This window comes from Chlamydotis macqueenii, chromosome 13, assembly GCF_036417535.1.
Source record: "Chlamydotis macqueenii isolate bChlMac1 chromosome 13, bChlMac1.mat, whole genome shotgun sequence".
NCBI lineage: Eukaryota > Metazoa > Chordata > Aves > Otidiformes > Otididae > Chlamydotis > Chlamydotis macqueenii.
The window spans coordinates 59,947-74,563 of NC_141568.1; positions in this window are offsets into that span (position 1 = coordinate 59,947).

A 14,617-nucleotide genomic window follows, 5' to 3' on the forward strand; every position below is an offset into this window, starting at 1 on the left:
ACCAGTTTAAAAATGCTGGCGAGTATAAATTGTTCTACGCACAGCTTCTCTTTGAAGAAGGCTGGATGGGTCACACACGTCTGTATGTAAGGGGCAAACAGAGCCCAGGGTTCTGAGTGCCCCAGAGCGCTCTTTTCCAGGGGGTTCACAGGCACAGAAACACCATGTAACGGCGTAAGGACCCCCAGAACACCGTCGGGACACCTGTGTTTTGTATGAGCAGCTGTTTTTGCGCAAGCACAGCCAGCGCCGTGCTGCTCTTTACAGCAGTGGGTGAGTGCTGGTGTCGTTGGCTGTGTGGGCTGAAGGGTGTTTCTAATGTGTGTCAAATAATTCCCCGTTACACAGACTGCCAACCTGGCTGAAGCCAGTGCCACCGAAGAAGAGAAGATAAAAGCTACGATGACGCAGTCTTGCCATGAATATGATCCAGTCAAGTAGGTGTTGATAATGTCAAATGTGTTCTTTGGAGCCTGTGGACAAATTGTAGAGGTGTTTGTTCTAACAAGAGAGACACATGCATACCTTTTTCTTTTTTTCTCCAGAAACTTCTAGTTACGTGAAGAATCCCTTGGCTGCCCCTCCACCATCATATACTTGCTTCCGTTGTGGGAAACCTGGCCACTACATAAAGAACTGCCCAGCACATGGGGTAAGACTGTGGGGGACTTGTGTTACTGAGCTTTTAATTTTTGTGCCGTGGCACTTACGCAACAAATCCGTGAATGCTCACGTTAAGAGTTGTTTCTCCTGGGGTGAAATACAGAGCTTATACGGCAATGCTGCAAAGGCCTTCAAACTGGAAGGGAAACCTGGAATTATCAGTGTAACTTTTTTGGATTTTCTACGTCATGGACATGAAATATGGCCACAGAACTTTCTCTGTGAACTTTCAGGCATATTTTTGTATATTTCAATATTCTGTTTTTAGCTCTTTTTCAAAGACAGTTCACAGATTTTAGTATTTTGTGTAAACACAAGATGTTTCTGTTGACTCCATCTGTAGAATATTTGCTGATATGAATTGCACAAGCCTCTGGTTGAGCCGCTTTTCAATGATGTAGCAGAGTGTTGTTCCTCAGATTCCAGCAGTGCTGTTCTAATGCCTGTGAAGAATCAGAATCATCAACACAGATTTTAGCCCAACATTTTGAGAGTTCTAAGCAATGCTAAAAAGACATCTCTGATTAATGGGTGAATGCGGTCTTGAATGGAGAGCATGGAGCTCTAATTGTCCAACAGTGTACAAAATGTCTAGTACGAAGCAAATACCTGTACAGTTTTGATATTTCACTGTTGTTACACTGGAAGATCTGGAGAAGGCTCTGTCCTGATGTTTTGACTCGACTTTTTTCCACTGTCTAGTACAGCGAGCGGTCCCCAAGCTCAAGGTAAGTGAATAAAACACATCTCAAAAAAAAGTAGTAGGTTCCAGTTCTGAAGGTTTTATCCAGCTCTCCCGTGGAGAAGAATGTGGATTAAATGCCTGACTATCCGTTGGTTGCAGTCTGATTTGCACATGAGATCTGATCAAAGTCAGAGCGGGAGGAAATCTCCATCCAACAGCAACTGGTTAAATTTTGCAAGAAGCCTTTGAAACATCAACCAGAAGCAAAACGAGCTCCCAATAAGAACGACTCGCCTGGAAACGCTACTGAAATGTTCTGCAGAAAAACAGATCCTTAGCACACCCGCAGTTTAACCAACTTCCAGGGGCACGAGCAGTGGCACCACCCTATTTCCATATGGGAAAGGATCCCGGATTTGAAGGTATAGACACAACGACAGCGTTTCCTCCCTCGAAATGACACAGCCCGGCCAGCTGGCTTGCACTGCCACTCGGACATCTACGCATGCTTTCCCTCGTTCGCTTCTTGGTCAGTCCAGTTAATTCCATACTTACGCATTAACAAATGGTATGACGTATTTTCCACTGGTGGTTATCATCGCGCCCTTTGCGCTGGGATCTTTCGCCTCCATCATGAAACTCCTTGGAATTCCTGTGCTCGTTCTCAGTCTGGGAACAGACCCCAGCTTTTTGTCCTGTTAAGAAAAGAAACGCAGACGTCTCTCATCTTAACACCCACACGCAAAATGACATTTCGATGATGATTTTAGGCGGCGAAGCCTTTACTCCTCTCCTTTCACCTGTCATAGGGGCTGCTCGACTGAAATTCGTGCTGGCACCGTGGTGGCGGCAATGCTGACGGACAGCAAAACCACCTTCCCCGATGTCCCCGGCAGCCCGGCCAGCAGCACCTCCTTCAGCCCAGTCCCTGACTTCTTGGAGTCCAGGCCGGAGGGGGGCTGCCCCAGGGACCGCCTGGCGAAAGCCATGCTGGGGGATACCGACCCCTTCTGGGGAGTGGCGGCCTCCCCCTCGCAGGACCCCGAGGGGAAGCAGGGCGGGCTGGCGGCAGACCTTCCCAGCTGGCTACCACTGAGCCCCTGGGAGACTTCCCGGGAGAGCTGGCCAGAGACTTCTCCGGAGAGCTCTCCAGAGAGGTCTCCAGAGACTTCCGTGGAGACTTCAGAGGACAGTGCTGGGGACAGTCCCCGGAAGGCTCCTCTGAAGTACCTTTCAGAGGGTCCCCATCTAAGCCCCCTGCGCATCCCGCTGCTGAGTCCCCTGCCCAGCCCCCCGGCTGCCCCCCAGCACCACCTGCCCTGCCTGGCCCAGCTGCTGGAGGAGGCGCTGCGGAGGAAGCCCCAGCTTCGCTTGCTATGGCTGCCGGCCAGCATCTCCTGCCAGCTGGCACCCACACCAGGAGAGGCGGGCGGCAAGAAGGCCAAGCGCCCCGCGCCAGCCAGCGGCTCCAAGCTACAAGAGACCTCCCCGTGGGACAACAGCTCACCCAAGAAGAGGAGGAAGACGGGGCTGTGCCACGTGGGAAAACACTCGGAAGCCCCGTGGCAGGGGAAGCCAGACAAGGACGGTGTGGTGGCAAGGAGCAGCAGGCAGCAAGCGGGCAGCAGCAAGCAAAAAGCAATGGATGGCAACAACGTGCCCAACAAGCCAGCCAGAACCTGGGGGACTGCTGGGGAGAAAGGTGCCCCACGCCCCCCTGACCGCTGCTGGTGCCTGGACAGAGAATGAGAGGAGCACGAATCCCCCACAACACGTCACCTGCACTCACCCACGTCAGCCCCAGCCCTCTCCCAGATCTCTGCTTCTTTCTTAATTCATTACAGGTTGGATGTTTGTTTCCCAGCACCTCTGTCTGCGGCCGTTCCTGCAGCGGGAGGGGGTTAACGCAGTCCCTGCCGCACGTGTAGGTCTGACCCTCCACCTCTGCTCAGCCGCGACACGCGCTCAGAGCCAAACCGCTTCTGAGCTCTGTTGCACTAAGCGCACTGGTGAGTCAGGGTCACCCTGGGGAAGCCAGCAGAAGCCGGTACCTTCTGCTCCAGCCCCGCTGCAGCAAACCCCGCTGTCCCAGCATCCAGCCCAAGGAGCAGCGGCTGTCCTGGCTGTCCCCTCTGGAACCCACGGACACACTCGCTGTCGTGGTTTCGGCTGGGACGGAGCTAAAAACATCACAAACCCACGGACGGGTCTCTCTGGTTCAAACAACCATCTCCACGATCTTTCCCCAGTCTCCCCAGAGCAGATCCTCACGCACGCTGCGGGCGAGGAGAGAGCCCCTGGCGCGTCCCAAACGTGGCCTGAGCCATCAGCAGCCCGAGCTGCGCCCCCCTGGCCAGAGCGGGCGGCCCCCCCCACACGGGCAGCCCCCCCGGGCCGGGCACCGCGCAGCAGCACCCGCAGCCGGGCTCGGCGCCGCCGCCACAGCCCAGGCTCCGCCCAGAGCCGCCCCGGGGAGCAGGCGGCCACAGCCCGGGGCCTGCACCTGCGGGGGTGCCGGCTCTGATTGGTGCCCTGGGCTGTCACTCTGCCCTCATCTGCCTCAGATTGGTGCCCTGGGCTGTCACTCTGCCTCCTCTGACTCTGATTGGTGCCCTGGGCTGTCACAGTGCCCTGGGCTGTCACTCTGCCCTGGTTTGGGCCTGCCCTTCCCTGCACGGATGCTGCCTCTGACTGGTCCCCAGGGGCCTCAGGCTGCTGGGCTGCAGTGCCCGCCCTTCACCTGAGGCGCTGCGTCCTCTGATTGGCTGCGTGGGCTTTGCCCCTTGCCCCATCCATCAAGTGATGGGTCAGGCAGCTTATCAATCGTCCCTGTGCTGCTCTCGCGCCAGGCGTGATTGGTGCAGCCGGCACGCCCCGCCCCTGCAGGTGGCCCAGCTTTCCTGGTCTTGCTGCCTTTCCTGCGGGCCTCCCAGTCTGATTGGTTAGTTACATATCAATCATGTGCCTTGCCCCAGCCTCCTCAAGTGTGATTGGCTCTCCTGAGTCCACTTACTTCCCACTGGACGTTGGGGAACGGCCGTTGCCAAGTAACTAGCTCTGCCTCCTCACTCACCATTGGTGCAAATCCGTCACCCTCCCTTCCCTCTTGCCAGCCTCTCCCAGGCGATTGGTCCGTCCGCCTGCCCGTCAAACTGGAACTGTCCCTCCCCCCCACCTCCGCAGCTGCCAGAGCCGGGCCCTGGGCCGCGCCCCCTCCCCGGGACCCCCGGGCCCTCCCCAGCCTGGGCCCCCCCGCACGCGAGTGAGGGTCCCTGCACTGGGGTCGGGGAGCAGGGAGCTCTCGGCACAGCCCTGCGCGGCAGCCAGGCCCACGGGCTGTGGCTGGAGTTCTGACCGCGCCGGGGGCAGAGGGGGCGCCCGCAGCAGCCACGGCAGCAACGCGGCTTTTCCAGACAGCGCTGCTGGCCCCGCGCCGCCAGCACCGCGCCTGCGGGCATCTCGCTGGCGGCGGCGCCCTGGGGCGGTCATGATCCTCAGCTGGGGAAAGAAGGGTTGGCTGGCCGACCAGCTCGTTTAACTCCACGATCTGACCGGGCTGGCGTCAGCAGGAGCTGCACGGAGCTCTCCGTGCTGGTGTGCACTGGGAATTCCACGTCCCTCCGTCAGCCAGAGAGGGACAGAAGGCACTGGCTCTGCACACGATGCCAGCAGACATCCTAAAGCTCTGGGTTGGCTGGGGATGTGATAAATTATTTAGTCCCAAACAGGATTCCAATTACAGTTTCCAATTTATTGAATAGAGGCAAGCAAACAGCGCTGGGTGCGCCAGGAGTCTCCGCTCCACCAAGACACGCACCCCTTAGTTCACAGTTACAGTATTTATAACCTCTCGTGGTCCCCCACCGTGCCTGTCTCCCCCTTAGGAGCTCACAATCTACATTCCCTTGGTTACTCACACCGTTCGCGACAGGTGCTGATTGGCTAAGAGCATATCACTAGCCATTATACAGGTGTTAATGACGTGCGGAAAACGGACTCCACAATCTGTAAGATTGTAAAGTAGGTATGTTTATTCAGGGCCGGGCAGCACAGGGGGTAGTCCCGCCAAAACCGTGCGCTCCTGATGCGGCAACTCACTTTGAATTTATACATCCAGGTGTTACATACACATGAAGTTCCGTAATTCACCTGTACATATGCATGATCTATCCTTGCTTCCTATTAAAATTAGTCCCAAGGGGCCATTTTCATAAACTCGCCCCACCTGCGCTTGTGCAGTGCCTCCTGGTGGTGGTCGTCGGGGGTCGTGGGGATGAAGATGAGCTGCTCCTCTTCATCACTGCTAGTAACCCTTTGTTTTCGCGCAGACTCGGTTATGCTTTGGTTCTTGTCCAAACCGCAGGGTCGGTTCTGGCTGGTTCACGCAGAAGGCCCTTCCACTCTTATCAAGAACTGTCCTTGGGAGGGATACAAGACTTCTCGCTTTAGATAGTCTGCACGATGGCTGGTTAGTAAAGCATAGAGCACCATCTGTCTTAGTATGCACAGCTGCAATTGATTAATGCTATACCTACTTAGGAGTTTTCTTTTAACCCCTTCTCTCAGTAGCTTCTGTAGGAAACTGCTAGAAGTCGCTCCCCTTTGTTCAGTGGACTCAGATGGCCCTAGGGCAGACCTGCTTCTGGCCAGCTCCAAGCCAATTGGTAGCAGAATGTTCCATGATAACACCTCTGCAATAACGTATTTAAGAAGGGGAAAAACCCAAAAAAAAAAGAAGGAGTGTAGATGTGAAGAAGCTGAAGCAGGGCAGAGAGGGGGAGGAGCGAGCCTTGTGGGCCTTGCACCCCTCACCCTCTGGCCTCCTGCCAGGCAGTGACTAGGCCCAACTCGGCCCGGCCTGGCTGCAAGAAGTGGAGAGGAGATGAGATGCCTGCCTGCCTGTTGTGAAGAATTTCTTGTGAGAGGAATGGCTGCAGATGCCAAGGTCAGTGAAGAAGGAGGGGGAGGAGTAATGCTGCTCCTGGCCAAGATTCCCCTGCAGCCCGTGGTGATGACTGTGGTGGAGCAGGTTGTCCCCCTGCAGCCCATGGAGGTCCACGGAGGGGCAGAGATCCACCTGCAGCCCGTGGAGGACCCCACGCTGGGGCAGGTGGAGGCCTGAAGGAGGCTGTGGCCCATGGAGGGCCCGCTGGGACAGCTGTTCTGGAGGGACTGCACCCTGTGGAAGAGATGACCCATGCCGGAGCAGTTTCACGAAGGACTGCAGCCCGTGGGAGGGACCCCACTCTGGAGCAGGGGAGGAATGTGAGGAGTTCTTCCCCTGAGGTGGAAGCAGCGGCGTAAAACAACATGTGATGGACTGACCGTAACCCCCATTCCCTCTTCCCCCCTGTGCCGCTCGGGAGGGGAAGGTAGTAGAGATAATGTTAAGCTCGGGAAGAGGGAGAGGTGGGGGGAGTTTATCTTGTTCACTGTCTCATTCTCCTGCTGTTTCTAGTAATAAATGAATAGTTTTCCCCAAGAGGAGTCTGTTTTGCCCGTGACGGTAACTTTAAGGATTTTCTCCCCATCCTTATATTGAACTCTGAGCTTTTTTTTCTTATATTATCTCTCCATATTCTCTCAGAGGATGGGGGGAGTGAGAGAGACTGCGTAGTCTGGCCCTGATTGAGCCTGAACTGTGACAGGCCTGTGGTGTCCCTGCCAGCCCCATGCAGTTGTGCTGCAGTGTGCTGGCATCTCCTGTAGCACTACAGGCCTGTAGTTGAGCAGCTGCCCTGCATCAGGTCAGGCAATGTGGGGATGTCCATGAGAAAACTGCCCTACAGGCAGTGGAGATCTAGGCCACAGAGCTGAGGGAGACTTGGTTCCATGTGGTCACCTGACTGCCTCTGTAGGCTACTTCAGACATAATGCAAAAGGGGAGGTTTTAGTTGCCCTAACTGTTGTCATTTCCATCTACCAAGCAAATTTCCCTCCAGGCTCCAAAATGATGCCCCAAGATACTGTCCTGTCCATCAGCACTGCTTCAATTGGAGCTTGCAGCTGCCTGCACAGCTCTTGGACAAACTCTGGCATCACTTCAAATGTCACCAGGTGTTCACAGCTGAACAACACCCTCAGTCATCAGGAATTACAAAGGGAGCTGAGAAAAACAGCTCACATGCAGGTGCAGCTCTTTGTGCACAACTGAATGGAGGCAAGAGGCATCCCACCTCCTCTGGGTCTGGGGTGTGCGTGGGAGGGAGATGGGTCCTGTTCCAGCCCTAGGACTGCAAACCCAGGGTGAGATGCCGTGATTGACTCTGCTGAGTTCTTTCCTTCAGCAGGGGTAAAGGAGATCCCTCCTTGTCACTGTCTGGGCACCCTGCCTAACTGAGGGACAAGTACCAGACCTTTGAAGGTTCCTTCCAACCCTAACCATTCTATGATTCTATAATTCTATAAGGAAAGGTCATTCTCACAGCCAACTCTTCTCCAGAGAGGAGCAATGACACTGCTGAAAGGAAGTGTCTCTCCCCAGCTGAGGGAGGGAACACCTGGGATGACTTCAGCCTGTTTCACAGCATGCTCACTGTTCAGAGAGGGGCAGTCAGGGATTACTTCAGTCTGTTGCAAATGCCATTCCCCAGGGATGACCCTTCTGCCTGTCAGGAGCTGTCAGCCTTGCAGCCCCAGGGACAGCTGGAGGGAGCCCAGAGGGGACAGAGAAAGTGCTGCCTTGGGCTGGGCCTCTGCTGCTGAGCTGGGCCGGGCTCCTGGCATGGAGGGAGCTGCTGGTAACAGGGCAGCACTGCAGAGACACAGCTCTGCCCAGGAGCAGCTCCTCTGCCAAGCGCAGCAGGGCTGAGGGCTCTGCCTGCAGGAGCTGAGGGGAGAGGAGCGAGGCAGAGAGAGGTGAAAGGCAGCCTGGGGTGGGAGGATGCCAGGAGCTCGGTGATGGAGAAATCTTCACAGCCCTCTTTATGATAAGTCTCTGTGTGCAGGGCATGGAAGCTGGTGTTCCTGGAGGGATCTCCTCGAGCTGGTTCATCCCACAGCCTGTAGAACTGCCAGGAGGGTTCTCACAGTTTCCCCGGTGTAGGGGAGGAGGACGAGCTCTAGAGCGGGGCTTCCCTGCTGCACCATCAGTAGGACAGGGCATGATGTCTCCCTTGTGTGGGGGGTGAGTGCAAGGGTGCAAAGCCAGGTGTGCAGGGGTGCCCAGTGCTCTCCTTCCAAGCTGGGTCCCATTACCGTTGGGGGGCTGTGTGACGGGACGGGGAATCAGCTGCCAGGGCTGTGAGAAGCTGTGGGTGGAAGGAGAGGCCCTTGACAGGACAGGGTCCTTCTGCTGCTGAAAGTGTGCTCCATAGGCTGCTCCTAGCTCCATGCCACCCCCAGGACATTACCAAGGTGACTTTTTAAGAGAATTGTCAAAGCTGTGATAACCTGAAAGGGAAGGCATCTGTGCTTTGGGATCAGTCCTCTTGGTTGGCTGGGAGAGAAGTGGGAGATGGGAATTTATTGTTCCACTCTTGAGGAGACACAGAGATGCCCGTTCTCTTTAGGACGTCTCTGAGCTGCTCCTTAGCCCTTGCACAGACAGAGCTGCCCCCGCAACAGTTCCCTGCTGCCAGGAGGTGTTTGCAGGGCAGAGCTGAGCACACAGGGAGTGGGATGGGGCTCTGGTTCTGTGGGCACTGACAGGGAAGAGACTTGGGCACAGAGAAGCGGTTCCCAGCAGAGACAGCTGCAGGGGGCAGAGACATTGTCAGAGAGGGAGAGGGAGCTGACGCCAGAAAGGCGGTGGGAAGGGGGATTTGGGCACCTCCCTGCCATCCCCAGTGCAGACACCTTCATGGGAGCCATTCCCTGGTCTCCTTTTCCACGGAGCACAGTGTTCCCTCCTCACTGACACAAGCACTTGACCATCAATTGCCTTCCCAGAAGCCAGATCACTAAAGAGGGGGGTGATGGTTCAGGTCCAGCTGAGACACCAGCATTATGGGTCCTGTCATGCAGATTTTTCCATGGAGGAAAAGAAGCAAACCCCTCTCTTCACCTTTAGGGCTCTCAGCAGCGCAATGTGTGGGGCTGGAAAAGATCTGACCCTCCCTTCAGGATACCCCAACTTTAAGATATATGACTCTTTCCCTGGGGGGTCCTGTTTGGGTCTAAGCTGCTCAGCAATGACTCTCCTATGGCATCTCTGTTTTTCCAAGTGCCCAACGTGGAAATCTTTCCATGGCTAAAGCCAAGAAAATGCTGTCAGGCAGCTGTATGCGAGCAGCTGTAATAAGCCCTCTCTGCCCCTGGCTGGGAGGGGAGAGCTGAGATCATAGAATCATAGAATGGTTAGAGTTGGAAGGGACCTTCAAAGGTCGTCTAGTCCAACCCCCTTGCAAGGAGCAGGGACATCTGCAACCAGATCAGGTTCCTCAGAGCCTCATCCAGCCTGGCCTTGAATGTTTCCAGGGATGGGGCTTCCACCACCTTTCTGGGCAACCTGTTCCAGTGTTCTACAACCCTCAGTGTAAAAAAAATTTTCCTAATATCCAATCTAAATCTACCTCCCTCTATTTTAAAACCATTATCCCTCGTCCTATCACAACAGGCCCTACTGAACAGCCTCTCCCCATCTTTCTTGTAAGCCCCCTTGAGGTACTGGAAGGCCACTATCAGGTCTCCCCGGAGCCTCCTCTTCTCCAGGCTGAACAGTCCCAACTCTCTCAACCTGGCCTCACAGGAAAGGTGCTCCAGCCCTTTTATCATCTTCGTGGCCTCCTCTGGACCTTCTCCAACTGGTCAATGTCCTTCTTATGTTGGGGGCTCTAGAACTGGACACAGTACTTGAGGTGGGGTGCTTGGTTATGATGAGAAGAGGTGAGGGATTGGAAAATCTGCACTTGTAAACCGAATTTTTCTACTCTGATCCATGCACAGTCTCTGTTGGTGGGAACACCTGAGTGGGATTGTCCTCCAGCTCAAAATGTGGCAGCACAGTGGAGCTGAGACCAGGGTCTGGCCTCCTTCCACACTAAGGGAGAGTTCCTTTGCCTCTCAGCACCCACAGGATTTCACCTGGAGTGCAGCAGGAATGGCAAGGACTCCAACACTCCTCAGCTGTAGTGGGGTGACCAGAACAAAAGCAACACCAAGAAATTCCCACAACTGTGTTCCACAGTTAGGAGAACTGGCAGTGACAATGCTGAAAAGCTCTTTGATATCAAAAGTAAATTTGATCTGAGTTCACTCCATGTTCCTACTAACCAATTGCCATAGTGCAGGACTGAATCCTGCAGAGCCCACGGCAGAGCTCCCTGCTCCCAGTTTCACCCTCAGCCAAGACCAGCCACATGTCATGGAAGAGACTTGTGAATCTCTTCTGGAAAGGGGAGAGGAAAGCTTGGATGTTTCTATGAGTAATTGAATAGATTTTGCTTAAATAAATCTGTCCTGATGTATTCATGCATTTTTCCTACTTGACCAGGCTCCATTCCCAGTGGAAGACAATGTCCAACAGCAGCTCCATCACTGAGTTCCTCCTCCTGGCATTTGCAGACACACGGGAGCTGCAGCTCTTGCACTTCTGGCTCTTCCTGAGCATCTACCTGGCTGCCCTCCTGGGCAAAGGCCTCATCATCACTGCCATAGCCTGCGACTAACGCCTCCACACCCCCAACAGCAACCCGAACTCTAAACCTGACCCTAAACCTAACACTGACCCTGAACCTGACCCTAACCTTAATGAACAAAACCCTAACCCTAACCAGAAATATAACCCGTAACCATAAACCTAATGATCCTAACCCTAACCCTTAACCCTAACATCAACCCTAACCCCAAACCCTGAACCACACCCTAATCCTAACTGTAACCCTAACCCTAACCCCTAACCATAACCCTAACCTGTAACCCTAAACCTAATGATCCTAATCCTAACTCTAAACCCTAAGGCCAACCCTAACCCCAAACCCTGAACCACACCCTAACCCCTAACCCTAACACCTAACCCTAACCCTAATGGTCCCTAACCCTAACCCCCAACCTTAACCCTAATGTTAAGCCTAACCCTATGGACCCTAACATTAACCCTAAACCCTCACCCTAAACCCTAAACCTAAAACCTAACCCTAAACCTAAAGCCTAGCCCTAAACCCTACACACTAAACACTAACCCTAACCCCTAACCCTAACCCCAACCCCAAACCCTGAACCACACCCTAACCCTAACCCATAACCCCTAACACTAAAACCTAACCATAACCCCTAAACCTAACCCTAACCCCAACCGTAACCCCTAACCCTAAACTTAATGACCCTAACCCAAAAACTAACCCCAACGCTAAAGACCCCTAACCCTAATGACCCTAACCCTAAAACCTAACCCTAACCATAACCCAACCCTAACCCTAACCCGAATGACCCTAACTCTAACCCTAACCCCTAACCATAAAACCCCTAACCCTAACCCTACACCTAATGACCTTAACACTAACCCTAACCCTAATGACCTTAACACTAACCCTAACCCCTAAACCTAACCCCAACCCCTAACCCTAACCCTAACGCTAACCCTAAATCCTAAACTCTAACCATAACCCTCACTATAACCCCAAACCCTGAACCACACCCTAACCCTAACCCTAATGACCCTAAGCCCGAAAGCTAACCCCAACGCTAATGACCCTAACCCTAATCACCCGAACACTACTGACCATAACCCTAACCCAACCCTAACACTAACCCTAATCCTAACCCTAATGACCCTAACCCTAACCTAACCCTAAACCTAACCCTAACCATAATGACCCTAACCCTAAACCCTAACACTAATCCTAAACTCTAACCCTAACTCCTAACCTTAACCCTAATCCAAACCTAACCCTAACCCTAAACCTAAACCCTAATTCTAACCGTGACCCTAATCCTAACCCTAAACCTAACCCCTAACCCAAATGACCCTAACGCTAAGCCTAACCCTAACTCTAACCCTAAAGGTAACCCTAACCCTAACCCTAACCCCTAAACATAGAATCATAGAATCATAGAATGGTTAGGGTTGGAAGGGACCTTCAAAGGTCATCTAGTCCAACCCCCCTGCAAGGAGCAGGGACATCCCTGACTAGGTCAGGTTGCTCAGAGCCTCATCCAGCCTGGCCTTGAACGTTTCCAGAGATAGGGCCTCCACCACCTTTCTGGGCAACCTGTTCCAGTGTTCTATAACCCGCATCGTAAAAAATTTTTTCCTAATTTCTAATCTAAACCTACCCCCCTCTATTTTAAAACCATTACCTCTCATCCTATCGCAACAGGCCCTACTGAACAGCCTATCCCCATCTTTCTTGTAAGCCCTCTTGAGGTACTGGAAGACCGCTATCAGGTCTCTCCGGAGCCTCCTCTTCTCCAGGCTGAACAGCCCCAACTCTCTCAGCCTGGCCTCATAAGAGAGGTGCTCCAGCCCTTTTATCATCTTCATGGCCCTCCTCTGGACCTTCTCCAACTGGTCCATGTCCTTCTTGTGCTGGGGGCTCCAGAACTGGACACAGTACTCCAGGTGGGGTCTCACCAGGGCAGAGTAGAGGGGGAGAATCACCTCCCTCGACCTGCTGGCCACGCTTCTCTTGATGCAGCCCAGGATGCAGTTGGCCTTCTGGGCCGCAAGGGCGCATTGCCTGCTCACGTTAAGCTTCTCATTCACCAGCACTCCCAAGTCCTTCTCCTCAGGGCTGCTCTCAATCCATTCCCCGCCCAGCCTGTATTTGTGCCTGGGATTGCCATGACCCAGGTGCAGGACCTTGCACTTGGCCTGGTTGAACTTCATGAGGTTGGCACGGGCCCACCTCTCCAGCCTGTCAAGGTCCCTCTGGATGGCATCCCTCCCTTCCAGCGTGTCGACGGCACCACACAACTTGGTGTCGTCGGCGAACTTGCTGAGGGTGCACTCTATCCCACTGTCCATGTCGCCGACAAAGATGTTGAACAGGGCCGGGCCCAGCACGGACCCCTGAGGGACGCCAGTCGTGACCGGTCTCCACATGGACATTGAGCCGTTGACCACCACTCTCTGAGTGCGGCCATCCAGCCAACTCCTTATCCACCGAGTGGTCCGTCCATCAAACCCATGTCTCTCTAGTTTAGATGGATGTCGTGCGGGACTGTGTCAAAAGCTTTGCACAAGTCCAGGTAGATGATGTCAGTTGCTCATCCCTTGTCCACGGATGCCGTCACCCCGTCATAGAAGGCCACCAAATTGGTCAGGCACGATCTGCCCTTGGTGAAGCCATGTTGGCTGTCACCAACCACTTCCTTGCTCTCCATGTGCCTTAGCATGGTTTCCAGGAGAATCTGCTCCATGACCTTGCCAGGCACAGAGGTGAGGCTGACCGGCCTGTAGTTACCTGGGTCTTCCTTATTCCCCTTTTTAAAAATTGGGGTTATGTTCCCCCTCTTCCAGTCATCGGGGACCTCACCAGACCGCCACGACTTCTCAAATATGATGGCCAGTGGCTTGGCAACTTCATCCGCCAGTTCCCTCAGGACCCGCGGATGGATCTCATCAGGACTCATGGACTTGTGCACCTTCAGGTTCCTTAGATGATCCCGAACCTGCTCTTCCAGTACAATGGGCAGTTCTTCATTCTCGCAGTCCCTGCTTGCACCTTCAAACATAACCTTAACCCACAATACTATCCCTAACTCTAATGACCCTGACCCTAACCCTAATGACCCTGATGCTAACCCTACATACTAACCCTAATCCTAATCCTAAACTCTAACCCTAATCACCCTAACCCCGAAAACTAACCCCAACACTAATGACCCTAACCCTAATCATCGTAACCATAACCCTAACGCTAACACCAAGCAATGAACCACACCATAACCCTAACACTAATCACCCAAACCCTAATGACCGTAACCCTAACACCTAACCTTAACCCCTAACACTTAACCCTATACCCCTAACCCTAACCCCTAACCCTAAATCTAACCCTACCTCTAACCCCTAACCCCCAATCCCAACCGTAACCCGTAACCCTAACCCTAATGGCCCTAGCCCTAACCCTAACCGTAACCCCTAACTGTAACCCTAACCCCTAGCCCAAAGCCTAACGATAATGGTCCCTAACACTAATGCTAACCCTAACCCTAATGAGCCTAACCCTAACCATAACCCTAACCCCTCACCCTACACCCTAACCCTAAACCCTAACCCCAAACCCTAAACCACACCCTAACGCTAACCCTAACCGTAACCCTAACACTAAACCTTACCCTAACCCTAACCCTGACCTTAACCCTAACCCAAACCCTAACCCTAAT